The following is a 15,481-nucleotide window of genomic DNA, read 5'->3' as shown; positions in this document are numbered from 1 at the left end:
CATGAGGTGCAGCCAGGACCCTTTATCCCCAGAGGTCTGATTATCTCCAGGAAAACTACACCTCCCTGTACTTGCTGTATGGCTATTATGAAATATCTTTACATTTTATAGATAAAGTAAATTACTTTAATCACTGAAAATTGCCAGTGTTGTGAGGTTTCAGCTGTGAGGTTCACAGAGCTTAATCTGCCCATTTCAAGTCTGAAATAACCAATAATTGTTCTAATAAAAGCAGCAGTAAATCATTATTTAAATGCTGGGATCATCCCCTCAGAGTGGCAAAGGCACCTTCTGTATGTTTGATGACATGGGGTGCTCGTTTAACCATAACCCTGGAAGTGCAAGCCATAAGGGAAATACTTTACCAGGGCTATTTAGTGTGTGTAATCAATGTTTTGTTAGAGCATCAAATTATTTTCTGTCATTCTGCAAAGTCCTAGGTCAGCAAACAATAACATCTGCCCAACATCTGAAAATCTCTTCGGAAAAATTCCAAATGTCTTCAATTTGTCACACTTCCAATCAAGCATTTTTCAGAAAATCTTCAGTGGCTTTTGTTTAAAGGCAAAATACATTTTCCCATTCCTAAATCATTGGAACGCACAAGAAACGTGTTTACTAATTGCAAATGTGATGGGGATGTCAGTGACAACTCTATCCTGCCCTCCACATGTTCTGGAATTGTGAACACAGGGCTCTTGCAGAAGCTACGGTCAATCAAAACACGTATCAGTCTTACCACTGCCAGCCTTGGGACCGTGCTATTCTCACGTTTCCCTTCCATGAATGAGCACAGAAGTCAAAATTCCAGAATTACATCATGGCTGATGCAAGAGTTGCTGACTGACAAAAATATCACCTTCTGGAGTGTTCGTTTTGGGAAAGGTATTTCCAGAAATAAGAATTAGTTACACTGATACATTATCTTATCCTTACTTGTCATATTACAGTAATATATTTAAAATACATTATCTATTTGGAAAAATTTGCAAGCAGCTACACAGGACTATGGATTTTCAGCAGCCTACTTCTCAGAGGCTTTTAGTGAACTAATACAATACAAGAAAGACACTATAGGATACAGGCATATACATTCCTGATCATGTGAGTATTCGTAAAGACAATCTATGTCTGAGCTGTGTAAACAGATGAATTAAAACCACTCCAAGGTCTTTTTGCAGTGCGACTTTCACATACACATAAGAGCTGAAGACTAGTCTCCCAAGAAAGCAGCTAGTTATATTTATCGGACTGATGTACGACACAGTTTCAACTGGCATGTCAAACTGGAGAAGGTTTGCCTAGTAACAGAAAAACAATATTCTTAGGAGAGGTGAAAAAACAGAACTAGGAGGCAGAGGAATGTGGGTCCTGATGCCATTTATTCTATTTTTAAAAGAAACGTTTAAAAGTTGTCATATTTCTCATGACAGGAGAATAATTTTATTTCAGAAGGAAAGAGCTTGCTATCAGTAATTCTCAAGAGAAATCTGAGATTATTGTGCCAGAGGCAATTAACCCTGAGTAATAAAAACTTCTAGCAGCCTCAAATGACAAGCTCATAGCAGAGCAGATATTTTCAAGGGAAAATAGTGACTTGCAAACAAGATATCTTTTGCTTCTGTTCTGGCTTTCAACCCAAGCTTTTAAGCTTCCTGCAGTAATTTGTTTACCAAGTTGACTAATGAGAAGAATTAATCAAAAGAATTTTCATAGGAGAAATACTACCAGTAACATGAGCAAGAATCGTATGATACAGAAGACCAATGTCATTTGCTTCTGGAAGAATTCCAAATTGAAAGATTGAATGTGGTTACAAGTTACAGCATAGGAGATAAGGAGGAAATGCTCTGTGAAAAGGTGCACTTAAAAAACCTAATTAGTAAAAAGCCAAATGAGAATATCAGTCCTAGCAATGGAGATAAATTTAAGGCTAGACTTGTTCACTCCTTAAGTGTAAGTCACATAAAGAACAAACTGGTGAAGTTAGTGAAAGGACTGATGTCAGAAAATCATATGAAAATGAGAAAGAGGGAAAGATTCTGTATCCTGATCACTAATTCATTGGTGTTGAAAATCTATTGCATTTTTGAGATTTAAAGGTATATGTTAAAATCTCTGCAGTGGCAGAATAGTTGTATGCTTTGGTGAAAGTGTTAAACACAAGGAGGAGCAGGGTGGAAAGGTAAAGCTCACAAGAGAATACAATCCTAAGGAATGCATGCCAATACCTGTATCAGAACAGCTAGAAATAATCAGAAGGGTGGAGGAACATATTGAAATTTGTTTCCTACATGATTTCTATACAATTGCTATTGTGGACCCAGTCCAAGGGAAGGTATATTAGGGAATCAGCCAGAATTTTACTAACTTAAGAGAAGATAGTCCTGGTCATCAATACATACAAAATAGACAAGAATTATTATACAAAAAATACTATTCCTGCAATACTAAGTAGAGATTTTGTACTTATTCTGTCACAAACTGTACTGAGATTAAACTCTAGTAAAGTTCAAGTTTAGTCACCAAACTGGAAGAAAAACTTTCATAACCCACATATCTCATATGACGTTCTTCATATGTCTAACTGCAGAGGAGCCATAATGAACCTTTTGTAACACTAATGAAGCCCATCAAATTCAAAACATTTCCAAGTGAAACAAGGTAGCTCCAAAATTTCTAGCTACATATAGTTTAGCTGATGTATCTCATTGGTTAATGCAGTTTCAAAAACAAATTGTGTCTTACAATTCAGGAAGACAGATTGAACAGAAGATAACAAAACAACTATTCTGAGAATAGAAAAATGGGCAGGTTCTTAGGAGCTGTCATTGAAGTAATGCTTATTGACTTTTAGGGCAGGAATCAATAAAAGTTTTGTTTAGGTATGTCTCTTACAAAAAGTGCACAGTTCTCTCAAATGTTACCTGTACCAGAACTATACATGGTACACTGTGCATTCAGTAATTTTCTTATGCAAAGGAAGTAAAATCTTTACTATACTTGCACTTCTCAAGGTGATTCTCTTGTGAACAGGCAGTTAAAATAAAATTTAACAAAAATTTGCTAAAATATACAAAATTTACTAAAATTTACAAAAATATACTAAAAAAGAGGAATTGGAAACTGGCATATTGCATGGAGTAATTCTTAACAGATATATAAAGGCCTTTCTCAACTTTCTTGCTATGATTGAACACAGCAGAATCAAAGCTGTTCTTACGTATGTTGGTAAGTATGTTCTGCTACTCAGGGCCAGTGCATAAAGCTCATGTACAGTTGAGAAAAGCTTCCAAACAGTTTCAGACATATGGTATACCTAAAGTAAAAAACCCTAAGACTAGGCAGAGCCTTGATTATCTAGGAATGTAAATATTGCAGTGGTTGACCCCAGAGCCTTGGGTTCCAGTATTGCAGCTTGTTCATGGTAAGGATCTTGGGATAGCTCACATTCTCCTTCTTGCCTGTGGTTAGTGAGGAGAATGGCAATTTAGATTTAACAATTGTGTTAGAAAAGGATTCATGTACATATTGGGTATCAGGTAAACCCTTAGCCTAATACAGAAACTGAATTCATGTAACATTCATGCAGAAATATTTTACGTAGCTACAGTAAATATGATCAAAGCCTTTAATTGTAAAACAGGCTGAAGCTTCTTGTGAAGAATTTTGGGTAATAAGCAAATATGAAAGCCAACTTGGAGGTTACCTAAAAGGGTGAACAGCCTTTGAGGTACCAAACTTAAAACCTCTTGTGCTTCTAAATCTATAATATTTAGAAATGAAACAGAGAGCTTTGAAGGCGTGAAAATCCTGAGGCTTCAAGAATATCTTACTTAGGCTGAAGAATATGTTACACAAAACGGGAGAGGGCATTACAAACACAGTTTAACAAGGAAACACAGAGTAATGTCTCAACATGCTTTTTGTTCAAACTTTATAGGAAATTAGATTAATAATGCATGAGTTGCTTTATGTTAGGGTTATTCACTCACCCACCCCCTCACTTATTTTCCTTTGGAAAGTATTCTACTTTACATACAAAATCAGATTTTTCACTGCTATTCAATTGACTACAGTGGATACTGAGCTCTCAAATGCACTTAGATAAAGCCACTTTTATTGAGCTACACAGAGAACTTGCTTATAGCAAAAAGTAGACAATCTAAAGAGAATCACAACTAAATTATATAATTATTTTTACAGGATCATTAGTTGCCTCAAAGAGGCTATTAAAGTAACATGATAAATTGTAAGTGATACTTATCAGATCTCTAGGGAAAAATAATACATATTTGTAACCAAACGTCTTGTTTACTGTGGTGGAGGAGAAGAAAAGGATCTGGTCTAGAAAACATTTCCATCATTCTCCCACGCTTTCTTTGTGGAAAGAGGATCAAGCTTTTAATAGGTCCTGTTTTCAGCTAACAGTTGAGTAGGAAAAACTTCACCTCATTTTTATCTGAAGAGAAACAGGTTGCAGTAACCCAGCCTCTCCTTGAAGTCACCATACCTCCATCTACTCCACTTACCAGTCAATGAGAAGATTAAACTATATGCAGTTCATATGTCTTCTCTCATGAAGCATGAGGCATTTTTTGCATTTCTTCCCTTTAAACACAATTAAAGTAGAAGTAGTAGATGAGATAGAGACAATTTTTGCTAGCAGAGTGCAACTGTGTGTACAACAGGGAGGAGGCATCTTGAGCACAGTCACTCATGGATTATCAGAAAGTCAAACATATATTGTGATATTTCTTTAAAGGACAAATCATCATCAAAAGAAAGCTTGGAAACTGGTGTCATCACTTTTGACATATAAATAGGGGAGAAGAAAGCAAAAGAAAAAGAAGTGCATTTGTCTGTTAAAATCACAGAACTCAACAAGATCAGGTTTTTCCATAATTTTTTTTGTTGATAAGTTCTCACAGTCATTAAATCAGACAGGGATGAAAAGGACCTCAGAAAATCACTTCGTCTAATATCATGACCTGAAGTAGAGTCATCTGTACTCAAATAAACATTTACCAGGGAAAGCTAACAGTTCTTTAAAATCTCCAGTTGCATTTCTTCCTTTAGGGAAATTGTTATTTACCTACTTACTTATCTGTACAATCAGATTTTAATTTTTATTTTTTTCCCCTGAATGGAGACATGCTCTTTCTACAAACAAAGCTGATTTTCTCTTGTCCTTCACCTGACAGATACGGAGAACAATTCAGCACATTCCTGATAACTGTCTAGTCACTGAAAGGCTACTGCCAAGATTCCTCCTCTTTTCAACAGCAGAAAATAAATCCAATTCTTTCAGCTGTTTTCTTAAGCTTTGAAGTCTTAAACTGGATTGTGTTTTATCAAAAGACTCAAACCAGGTAAATATAGTATAAATTAATATATCATTAATGAAGCTATATGTACTTTTTATCAAAGGACTTATCACTTTGTTGTCAAAATCAGTGTGAACCTCTTCATTGTCTTCACTAGGAATACTATTAATCTAATGACACAAAACAGAGTGCAAAACCAGCATGATAATTATGAATAATAGCACAGGGGAATGTTCCGGTCAAGTCTTTTTTTTCAAGACACACCCATTCCTTAACTTCATAGAGAAGTTGCATGTGAGAGATAAGCAGGATTTGACTGTGAAAGACCTCCCCAATCACATACACTAATATTTTAAGACATCATTATCTGGCACACAGGCAATATTAATTAAAAGAAATACATAATTCAGTTTTTCTTTGCTTGCAATTAATATTTTCATTGCCAAAGCTCTCACAAATTGAGAGAACCAACAACAAGAATAATTTTCTGTAGATTATAAAAGTTAATTTCCAATGCATTATGTATATCATTCTTTAAATGCCATATCCAAATGCATTTTTTGTGACTGATCTTAATTTTGCATATGCTTTTAAAGTCGTATTCATTAAAAAGTAATCTCAGTAAATTGACGTCAGGACCATATTTCATTTCGTCAATCAAATTCCTGAAACCTTTTGAGACAACTTCTTGCACATCACTAACTATACCTGGGAAATGATTGTTTCACTCTCACTTGAACTACACCCTGGAACATCAAAAAAATATTAGGAACTTACTAGTGAGAGATCCTTCAATTAAAGTAAAAAAGGAGAATGCTACAATACCACAGTGAGGTTTCAAAGCTGCCTTCCCCAAAGCTTGAGTTCAAGGTGAACCTCCTCATCAGCTGGGCAGAGCCACAGCAGTCCACAATTGGTGACAGGGTCAGGTTTTCAGGGTGGTTCTTTGTAAGGTACCAAAGTGACTGACCTTCTCTGGATATGCATAAAAATTTCTAATTCATTTCTGATTTCAAATTAGACTGAAAATTCAATGAAGAGCAGGTTTTGCTTTAATTTACTGTAAATTTCATAATGTAATAACATCAGAGGAGTTAATGTACAGCTCTATTAACTGAAAGTAGAGCTCTAGGGGTTGATGGAGTGCTCTGATTCTTTTCCTCATTTGTCTGTAGAGAATGAACTTTGAATTTTATATTTTCAGCTCCTGTAGATTTGTGAGACAAAACATTTTTTTCCTCATTCTCACCACAACGTGATAAGGGAAAAAAGGCTTTTTGGGGCTGGCTTACTCTTTTCTTTTTTTTTTTTTTTTTAATATATATATAATGACTCAGATCAGCTAGTCAGTCTGAATACTCTTACAGTGTCACAGCTTTCAGGCTGACAGTTATGTTCATTTTAATACTTCCTTATGGCTAATAAAGAAAACTGGGAAATAAAGTACTCATGTAAAATGTGTATCTGAGCAGTTGGTTTTGTGGAGAGATATTAAAATCCAAAATGTTGGACAAAGGGGAAAAAACAAACTGAATCAGACTTCAAACATTTTCCCTCAAGATTTGGAGGAATCCTGGTGATTTTTTCTGGATAGATCCAATGTTTATTGAAATCAGTTGAGATACCAAAGGCCATTTTCCTTACCTAATGTTGTACCACCTGGTAACTGAAGAGAGATAATAAACAGTAATTCTTCCTTTTACCCAACACAATAATACATATAAAGAGATAGGACTAAGAAGCACCATATTCCCTCTCACATATCATAAAGGGAAATTATCTGAGGTTCACTGAGATACATGAGTGTTCACCTGTACACCAGGTACACTTGAGCATGCATCACTGCTGTACTCGGGTACGAAGTATTTTGTATATTTGTCCTTCACCCTTTCACATGTAAAGAAGTATAAATGTAGGTCTTGCTGGAAAAAAGAACAAGCACATAACACATCCCAGTCTTAATTGCACTGTGACACATTCTCAATGACTGTGATCTTTAGCCTACCACACTCCTGGACCAGCTAATCCAACTGTGAAATATAAACAATATCTAAACAGGCACTCCACAGCCCAAAACTGCCTCTATATCCCATTCTTTCTTTACACATCCTTCCCAATACTTGCAGGGGAATAAAATCCAGCAACAGAGCTGGAGGCAGAACTTTTCTTCTAGGAAATACATCATGTCAACCATAGGAAAGCCAGATACCAGCTTTTGAAATCCTGGACTAACTTCTGCTCAAGGCTTACAATCCATAATAAAACTGCAACTACAATTTAGATGACTGGCAGCCCAGTCTAAAAATCAAATGAAAGTATGGGTAAGGGTCCTGTAACCTATCACAGCAAATTGAGGTCTCTAGCAGCAGTGAAGCTATGAAGAGATATGACTTGCTAAAATGAACAGATACAAGCTGGAATCAAGTTTTATATATTTTCCTAAGGGGCATGCTCAGTTAAGGAAAGAAGCTCTCCTTATAAATTTTCTTCAAGCTTAATACAACTGTTTTTCTATTAAATATCTTGCTTAATGTTAAAATTAAGATGTTGCTTAATTCAGATAAGGAATTCAGTTTCCCTCTTTTGAAAAATCACATACACGGATAAAACATTTCTCTCCACCTTACAAATACATAGACACACTCTCCTATGCAAACATATATACATTTATATAAAAACCCAGAATTTGCATAAAATCTGTCAATGTTTCTGCATTTCCTCTAAGTGCAGAGGACAGTCATGAAATCTGGTTGCTAAAATCTCTACCTACACTACAAGCAGAAGAGAAAGGGGCCTAAGAAAGAGGTAAGCAACATACTGGCCATTGGGTAAAATTAAGGTACTTCACTCCTGTATTCCCAGTTTGATACAAGAGTTCTATAGTCACAAAACACTGTACAGTTTTCCAGAGGATTACCTGGCCTCATCTAAATCACAGGAGAATCTAACACATCATTGGGACTTTCTGTTTTGGACTCTATGTTTTGTTTTTTCACTTTATTAAAAGTCACATTCTGCAACAAACACTGGAACATTCTGGGAAAGTTTAGCAAATATTAATTTTCCACCCAGAAGGAAAGCATTAAACTCTACCTACATACCTAGCTACACATTGTACCAAAGATATGTGATTCCTCAGGAAATCCTTCTGGAGGTAGAAAGAATCCTCTAAAAATTAGATTTGTTGTCTGTTAACACCATATTTTATATTCAATTTTCTTTTGTCACATTCCAAGAAAGCAATTATTTTTGCATGTACAGACACAATGCTCTTTCTGAAGGGCATGGTTTCATATCTTTGTCCATACCTTTTGATTTATTGCCTCAGTGTCAAACTAAGATGGCTGTGCCAGCATTTTGAGATTCAAAAAGGGTATTTGCTCCACAGAATACAAATGTTAGTTCAAAGGAAACCTTTGCTTGCATTTATGCTTTGAGACAACAGATTTTAAAATCTTCAAAACCTGTTTAAATTTGAAGATGGTTTACTGACAGTATCTGTCCAGTCATGCCATTTACCTCATTAGCTCCTGAAGAGTAGCAACACAGAAAAACCATCATCGTGGTCTGCAGATTAGTAATGGGTGAATCTAAAAATAAAAATATAATAAATGGGGATTATAATTTGGTATCTAAAGTGTAAGAATTTAAAGAAAACTGATGGAAACTTTCAAGTACTTGAGCTCACTAAAGGTGCCCAGAGCTTTCTGTTCTGGCTGGAATATATTATAGAAGTGATGTTGGTAGGTGCATATAGAAATACCGTAAGAATATTTTTGCAAATCTTCACCTTTTTTTTTTTTTGGTATCACCAACTGTTATTAATTTTTGCTGAGACAGAATCGCAGTCTATTTTTGCTATTGCAAGCATGCTTCTCCTCACCAGTTTTGTTTGCTCAAGATGTTTATACTTTTTGTTTGTAAACATAGCAATGTTAATGAAAATTTCCCATATTCTGTGTTTAGTTTTTGAAGCCAGAAAGGACTGTTCTACGAGCATGGATGAAAACCTTTTTTTCTATTTCTATAGGACCAGCATTTATTCATATTGGATACACTAAGAAATTTGAATGAAATACTTCTATTTACAGCTGAAATCCACTAGTACTGTACATAACAAATTTCCTGAACTAAAAAAAAGCATTAATAAAATAAGATGAATTATTGCAGACTGGCAAGTGCTCTTTAACTCTTCACAAAGGAGAATAACAGCTGTGAATAACAAGCAGAACTTGCTTATTGAAAATGCCCCATAATTTACAGAGTTTACAGTAAAAAAGTGCTGGGGGAGGGGTATACAGAGGCAGGGGGAGAGACTACTCAAACACTGACCAAATCCAAAAAATGTTTTAGCTTACTGCAATATCTTTGAATTCTGCCCACATCACCATTTTTAAAAAATGCTTTTTTTGAACTGTATTACACATGAATAGATTTAATCAGTGAACTCTATAGGTTAGTGCTATTTACACGTTAAAACTAAAAAAACACGTCCATGCATCCCACACCCTTGCAATGTACCCGTGCTGAAAACACACAGGATTTGTGTTCTTAACCCTGTGATTTGAGAACAATAACTGTTAATGTAACTCAGTTAACTGTATTGCTTTTAATTGAAGATAATCTTGATTACAGCCAAAGGGCACTATTAATACTCTGAAGAAATGACTAAGACGTTAGCATTTGAATGTTGTAGAGAAAATAGAACTAATTAGCACTAATTTAATTCTAAGATTAAAGAAAATTCATTTTTTAAATTTTTAATTTAAGATAAACTATTTTACTCAGAACAAAGAAAGAATAATAAGTACTTTTTCCAACTGAAAGGCATTTTTTACTTTTGCATTATTTCATTAATATGGGAATATGGGAATCATGACCCCATTAAAGATCAAATAATAAGCATTTAATTATTGACAGCAAATAAATTTTTAATAAAGATACAAGGGTTTTGCTGTATTAAAGAAAGAAAACAAAGTACCTCTGACCCAGAAATTCATAGAGGATCTCACACCACTATATAATCTATAACCTAATTTTAAAAGGATAGGTTCACAAAGGGACATGTCATTTTTCTTTCTTCTGTACCACAGAATGAGGTACTGTAAGTATAACGTCTGTGAAAATGCTCCCCAGAAGTACCCCGGTTCTATCTTAATCATGCACTTAAACTAAATAATACATTGAATATGTCATAACCAGGAGGACAGTCATGATAAAAAGTGATTTAACCCCTTTTTACTCTACAAAATAATACTTTCTTTTCTTTACCTTGGGACTAGTTGTCATTTATAATTTCTGACCAAGGGAGACATAATGGATTTACAATGAAACCCTGATGCTTTTCCAAGGAACATGAAGATGCAGAAAATAAGCACCCATTACATTAGCAGACAAAAAGATGTTTTCACTGGAACTCTGAGCCTCATTCTTGTGCTGGCAAATAAATGGACTATTTGCAGGTTCTGAAAGCATAGTTTCTAGCTAATCATGATTCTTCAAGGTAAAAATAAAATGAACTTTTTCTGAACCTTTTGATGCATGACATCATAGAAAAAGATTCAATATCACTTTTTCCAGCTTTGCATTCACATTCAGAAGGGGGCCAAATCCAAGAGGCCCAATCCAACCAGTCACTACCAAATACTCAGATTAGTTTCCTAAAATGATAAGAATTATCTATATGATGTAAAAAAAAAGATGAAGGAATTGAGAAATTATTACTCTAAGAAACGCTCCTCCTAACTCTTCCCAAATTACTTCTTCTGCCACCTTTAAGTCTCATCAGAACACAGCATCAAGGAGGAAAAAAAATCTCAGAAATGTAAAGAGTAGAAGAAAAGGAAGAGCTGTCAGAAGCCAAAATATTTACTAAATTATGGAATCTATTTGGTCTTTTCATAGCTTAAATGAAATAGCATATTCTTGACAGATGAGCAAATTTCAAAAGATTCTATGTTGAGATTCAGTTTGAATAACCCACGTACTAGCTGAGTTTCATGAATTTGCAAAAGTGGGTTGAAGTTCTCCCATGCACTGCTTTTCTTCAGACTTCTCAGACTTTCAGAAGAAATAGAAATACAAATAGGGAGAAGTGAGTCACATGAACATTAAAAAAATACCTCCTCGACAATTCAGTCTAAGTTAGTTTACAAAGCATAAGATCTGGGAAGTCTCTTACTTGTCCCATCCCCAAAGTCCTGGTAGGAAGCTGGCAGTAGTCACATGCATGTAGCAATCACAGAAATATTCTTCATTTTGTGTCTGGCACTTAGACGATAGTGGTGTGAAGTAATACCCCTCATTTTGCCTGTGTTTCACAAAGTTAAAAAATCTGCAAAATAAAGTATTTTTTGTACAACGTATTTCTCATACAGTACATATAAACTTCTGCATGTACCGTGGTCAGATTTACAGTAGCATGGCCATGACACACATGCTCTTGGCCTGCCTGCCAACATAAACACCAAAATGGTGGAGTTACCAATACCACTCTTAAGGATATCCAGATCATTCATGAGTAAACCCAAACATTTTGAAAGGAATATGACTGCTAGAGAAAGCAGGACAGAAAACTGGAAATGGTTTAGCTTGAATCTCCCTATTGTAAATAAAATTCTGTCAGGTCTTGTGAAACATGTGGTGCAGGCCACTGCTCAAGGACAGGGTAATTGCTACTCTATGGTTTGGACCAAGCCTAAAGGACCATTTAAAGATAATTTTTTAGGGAGATTTTTCCCAATCTCCTAGACCAGGCAAACAAACTCAGCAACATCTGCTTTATTGGGAACTAAATTAAGCCCCTAGTAACCACTTTTGAAAACCTTTTGTAATGAAAATTTCAAAACAGCATTATCATCTACTAATGTTGCAAAAATCAGTTTGATTTTCATGTTTCTTCTAATATAGCGTGGATATTTAAAGTGTAAAATATAGTGTATGATGCCTTTGGTTGCTTTGTCTTTCATGCAAGTGTAGTCTTTGCACATATTTACAGTAACATGATTGTTATGCAGACAGCTTCTGAGCCTGTTTGCCAGGGCAAGCACCTCCAGTGCTCAGGCTTCCCAGTAACGTTAGAATTAAGATAAATCATGAGTCCAAAGCAAAGCAGCATAAAACTGAGCACCTATGAATGAGTTCAGGCTACATAAAGCAAATATTCAGAGATAATATATATGAGGGAAAGGCAAAATCTCCCCAGATATACATATGGAGTACAACAAAAGTTTTTACTCGCAAAATATTGTAAGAAGTTTGTATGAATTGAACAGTGTGCAGAGATGAAAAGCACCACTACCTGAGGCCTCTCGAGAACCTGGCTGCTGCCAACCACCAGAGAGAAAGAAGTATGAATCAATATATAGCTCTAAGAGCCTCAGAGTGGTGAGATGTTTCACATCAGGACTAGGCATGTTAAAATGTACGGGTTATGGGAATAATGGAACAGAGAAAGCTTCCGTGTTTGATGACACGTTAATAGCAGTACAAATGAAAGTACCAACTTGAAGAATTCAATTTTTAGAAATAACCACTGCAGATTTTTTAACATTAATGGAACATTTAAGATTCTTTTTCCCCTAAAGGACGTGTACACTCATACCCATTTAGCACCAGTATGGTGTTAGAGCCTGACCTGACCTAAGGGTGACATCTTTAATGGATTAAAAGTGGACATATGCTCCCAAGAATGCACTATGCAGTGTGTCAGTCTTAAAAAGACCACATGAAAGAAAGATCTATGCATAAAATGTGATCTTAGTAAGGCTAACATTAGTAAAATGAATAAGTACATGCATGTTGTCTTTGCTTTTTGTTGGTGTCCAAGTATCCACATTGACTTCTGGCAGTACTGCAAAAAAATTACCCTTCATTTGCCTACCACAGCATTTGACAAAAAAGACAAAAAAGCAATATTACTTTCTTACAGGTGGGGTAAAATTCAGTGAAGCCAAAAAACAAGTCCTTTTCCAAGGTAAATTAGATTTCTTCTCACAGCTCTATGTAGACTCTTGCCTTCTAGTCACATTTTCCCTGCAACATTAGTTTCTTAACACCATTTACCAAATCTGAATTGATTTTAAATACAAATGAGACCTTATTCTGTGTAGCTGTGAAAGTTTCTCAACAATATAGGAACCCTTATAGAAAATGTAGTTGGTAACTTCATTGTCACAGTTTTTTGCTACGTTATGTCCATTTACAACTTCTACTTACCAACAAGGGTAGTCCATTTCCCAAACACTTCCACATCACAGTTTTTGTGGAGGAACAAACCGCTCAGTTCAGGCTCATCTGAATTTCCCAGCTTGATGGAGAGGGCAGAAGGCATCATAAACACCTCATCCTGGATCCCTTAACCAGCCTCTGACACAAGCCAGACCCACCTACTTTCCAGTGAAGCCTGGTTATTGAATAATCTGACTCAAAAATGAAGTTTTTGCCAATAGCTAGATGAACTTTGAGTGAAAATGGGAACTTTGGAGGTGATATAACCAGCACATTTTGAATATTTATTAACATTAGCAGACCATTAAAAAAAAAAAAAAAATCTTGCTAAATTCTGTAGTTCAGTGGCATCTTCTATGAAGGAATTCTGCCAGGGAACCAAGAGAAAGTATTTCTTTTTATCAGTTTAGAGTTTGCCTCCTTTTCATTCTGTTGTAAATTTTCTTGGTTTAGTGTTAAAAGAAAGAGTGAATAGTGTTCCTGATCCACCTTCTCTATACCAGTCATTACTTCTGATCCCTTTATCATATTTCTTATTCATTCTACTCTGAAATAAAAAGGCTTAGTATTTTCAATCTCTTTTCATATTATTCTAACCCCAATTATTCTTGTTTTCCCTTTCAACACCCTGTTTATTTCTTCCATATCCTTTGGAAGCTACTGTGCCAGTAGAACTGAATATTTATTCTAGACAAAAATAACAGATTTTACTTGAAGGTATTAGACTTTTTTTTTTATTCATCGCCAACCTATTCTTTACATAAGCTAATATATTCTGCTCCCTGGTGAACAGCATCCTTCAACAAGTCCATTGCCTTCCAATACTGCCCTTCAAGAAACCATATAAACCAACTTTTTATTGCACTCCAAGCCTCTGTCTTTTAAAATGATCAAATAATCACAGAGTAAGAAGTTAACTAGAGCAAAGAAAAAGCTTGACCAACACCCTTGGCAAACAATCAATTTTCATTTGTTTTCATGGACTAGAGTTTGAAGGACTGATAACAAACTTCCACCATAGTCCTATGAATAACTTCAGGGGTTTTTAATCAGTATTTCAAGGATTCTGTAAGTGTCAGCCACGAATGAACTTTGCTCTTTCAAGTAGGCTGATGTCTAGTTGGTTTGGGGCAGGGAAGAAGACTTTCAAAAAGAGTTTTCTTTAGAAAACAAAAGAATGATTATTTAAGAATGTTAATCTAATAACATGCTGCACCCCTTACTTCTGCCTGATGGTTTAATTATTAGTAACTCAGTGCAGTTCATTAGGGACCTATTGTGCTGCTGTTGGCAAAACAGAAATGTCACTGCATGTTAAATAATTAAAAGCAGTAAAACAAACATTATCTTTTGAGTCCTGGATTTATAAATTGCTGTTAAGCATGCATCCATTTAATCAATAACTACTTATCTATTTTGTTTTTGTGAATAATGAGTATAAACTCTTTCCTGCCATTCTAATTATCATTTGATGCTTTCCCAATTCTTCCTACAATAACTATAGATATTTTATTTCATTATGTTTTTACAACAGAGCAAAGTGAGCAATGCCTTACGCATCCAATAAGTTCTCCAGCAGTACTAGACTGACTCCCCAAGCTAACCAGTACATTTTTCCCCATTTTTGGAGGGTCAAGTATTTCTAGGGGACCAAATCCTGCACTCCTTACTCAGGCAGAAGACTTGTCTCTGACATGTCTTGGCCCTGCAGCACAGGAACTGGTTCAGACCCAGTCCTGAGCAAATTACAAACTTGTAAAAAGTTCAGGGAGAAGCAGCTGTGAAAGGTTATTGAACAGTGTTATACTGCTTATGTGAAATAAGGTAATGGCCTTGCTGGGCCCAATCCCCCAAAATTTTGAGAGGATTAACTTCTCCTTGTTAGCACCAGGGTCCCCACTGCTAAAGTAGCTCTGTGCATTAAG

The 15,481-nt window shown here is 35.5% G+C and overlaps 1 protein-coding gene across 1 annotated transcript in view; it reads right to left on the bottom strand.

Annotated features, from left to right (window-relative positions):
* Window positions 1-8,906: 8,906 nt before the first annotated feature.
* The window catches only part of INSC (INSC spindle orientation adaptor protein), a 242,670-nt gene continuing 236,095 nt past the window's right edge, over window positions 8,907-15,481 (bottom strand). Inside the window, exon 16 of the transcript XR_008577455.1 lies at window positions 8,907-8,917. The gene's annotated coding sequence lies outside the window, so the exon portion shown is untranslated. The remainder of the gene's footprint in view (window positions 8,918-15,481) is intronic.

This window comes from Grus americana, chromosome 5 (genome assembly GCF_028858705.1).
Source record: "Grus americana isolate bGruAme1 chromosome 5, bGruAme1.mat, whole genome shotgun sequence".
Taxonomy (NCBI): domain Eukaryota; kingdom Metazoa; phylum Chordata; class Aves; order Gruiformes; family Gruidae; genus Grus; species Grus americana.
The sequence above is the reverse complement of the archived record's forward strand: the minus strand, read 5'-3'. Positions and strand labels throughout refer to the sequence as shown.